Below are 2,639 nucleotides of genomic sequence, written 5' to 3' on the forward strand. Positions count from 1 at the left end.
CAGCAGGCAGCAGCAGGGGGTGGCCCCCAGCCGTAGAGCCACTGGGGACATGTGGTGGCTGCCAGGGGGCAGGGTGGCACTGGTCTGAGAGTAAAGGGAGAAATAGGCTAGACTAGAAATTGTCACCTGGGCTCTTCGGGCAGTTGGAAACCTGCTTTTACGGAAGGGCTGTGGTTGTATGGAAAAAGGCTGATGGTGCTTCATGTTGGCCTTCCGAGACCAGGAGCTGTCCTGCTTTCAGCTGGGACCGAGTTAATTTTCTTGCCAGCAGCTGGTGCAGTGCTGTGTTTGGGATTTAGTGTGAGAATAATGTTGATAACACCCTGACGGTTTAGTTGTGCTAAGAAGTGCTTATCCCAAGTTAAGGGTTTTTCTTTTTGCCGTGCTCTGCCCGTGAGCAGGTGCCCAAGAAGAGCTCTGCAGGTCAGGAGCGAGCCACGGCCCTTCCCTGCCAGACACGCCACCGCAGGCAGCCTCTGCTCCAGCTGTAGTGTTTGCTCTGCAACAGCGGGGTCTGCTGGCCCCAGCCCCAGAGCTTTAGGGGTTTTTTTCATCTTGGACAAACGAGCGTTCTTCAGTTTTTCCTCCAGCACTTTTCACAGCAGAAAATCCAGTATGTTTTGTCTCGGTATATAGAAGTCAACTGCACTTCAAAAGGGGTGTGTGGGGGGTGTTGTTAATTTTCTATAGAATGACAGAGATGAATGTGGGACCTATTAGATGGGAAGTTACAACTGAGAGGTGGAACTGATCTGCTGAGAGAGGCTTTCACAGCGCCCTGTGAAGCAGTGAGACAGCAGGCGCCCCTGGGTGAGAGGAGAGGCAGCGCCGCCGCCTTTGGAAACAAGAAGCTGGGCTCAGGGGAAATCAGAGCTAAACGGGGCTGGCACAAGGTCTGTGCAGGGTCAAGGGCTTTTTCAAGCCAAGCAGAGGCAAAGCAGCCAGTGGCAGTACAGTAAGCGATCGCAGTACACAGCCGAAGGGAGCGTTTCTGTGCCTCTGTAACCCTCTGGCCACCACCGTGTTCACACCGCACCAAGCAGGTACGGCCGGCAGCGGCGCTGGCCTGGCGGTGGCACTGCATGTGTGCTTTGGAAAGTGGAAACCCCAAAATCTTGGCTATCTATCTGTCCACTGCCCCCAGATGGGTGCTGGCAGCAGGTGTGTTGTGCAAGCCTTGGCCTGGTCCCAGCCCACAGTCACGATTTCATCTGTAATCCCTCACAGACCAACCGTTCTCTTGAGCTCCGGATGCCAGCGCCGTGTTGCTAACAGCTGCTGCCTGTAAAGCATCAGCAGCTGAGTTTGGGCAGGCTCTTGTGGGAGAAGTGGCTCGAAGCCATGTGTTTGGGTTCAGGATGGTGACGATACGTGCTCATTCAGCGCAGCTGGCACTGCCGGCACTAACAGAGCACTCCCTAGCTTCCTCCTCAGTGGTGGAAGCGGCTGTATGACAATTTGGGCTGCTCCCTTTTGTTTTGAAAGTGGCTGGAGAATCCAAAGAGGGGAAATAACCATCAGATGATCCTGGCCTGGGTAGAGAAGGTGAGATGGAAAAGGAGGTGTCTGGAAAGAAGAGAGGTGTGATAGGGCCCAGTTCAGATGGAGGCAGAACTGGGGTCGAAGGCTTGTGGAGTTTGTGAACTGCTCCCACTGTCACCTCTCCAGGGACTTGTTCCTGATGTCTTTTCAGAGGGACGACCCACTGCTGGCTCCAGAGTGAGATGTTTGTTTTACTGGGTGTTTTATAATAATTTAAAAGTTAATAATAAAAAAAAAGAGTACTTTCTGCATTGTGCAGGAAGATGCAAGAAGGCCAGGCAGGAAGGAAATAATGGGAAGATGAATTTGAGTTGAAAAAATAAAAAGAACTAGTTCCTCATTTCCCTCTAAAAAGGAGGAGAAAAGGAATGGATATGTGGCCTTTAAAGGGTCGAATCAGATCTGCTTCTTGTAGTTCTCTCCTAAATTTGAAAAAATACTATTCCTGGTTTTTCAAAATAGCAAAGAAGTTGTCGTTTCTTTTCTCAGTGAATGGTGGCTGGTAAGGGTGACCTTATCTGGTTCCTCCAAATCACCCATGATGGATTGTAAGTGATCAAGAAAGATTCTTGGCCAGCACCCTGTGTCCATCCGCAGACAGGTCTGCTGCAGCAAATGGCAGGAGGAAACTTCGCTGAGATCCTGTCTGCCTCTGGAGGGGACGGGTGTCTCCTGCCAGCCTGAAGGTCACGGAACGAGACGGTGCTACAGAAAATAAATTGTTGAGAGTGGGGGCAGAGCATCACCCCTCTGCCCGCCAGGCCCTGCGAAGCATGGGTGCGTACAGACGTGTTTTATGTGTAGATATCTAGGTTTATATGTAGATATCCGAGAGGAACATCAGGACTAGGGGACTCCGACTGCTGGGCGATTTTGTGCATGTTTCTGCTGTGGACTCTCATACAGTCAGCTCTGGAGAACACCCTGCGAAGAGCAGTCTGGAGCCTCCAGCAGTGGCAAAAAGTGCTTCCACTCTCTTTTTTCTTCACTCCCATCTTTGTCAAAAGAGCGAGGCCTCCAGGCTGAGGGAGCTGAGTGGGGCACGTGTGGGAGGTGGGGACAGAGGTGGGGCAGCCAGCGGCCCCAGCCTATAAAGC

This window comes from Buceros rhinoceros, unplaced genomic scaffold, assembly GCF_000710305.1.
Source record: "Buceros rhinoceros silvestris isolate BGI_N320 unplaced genomic scaffold, ASM71030v1 scaffold1824, whole genome shotgun sequence".
Classification (NCBI taxonomy): Eukaryota; Metazoa; Chordata; class Aves; order Bucerotiformes; family Bucerotidae; genus Buceros; species Buceros rhinoceros.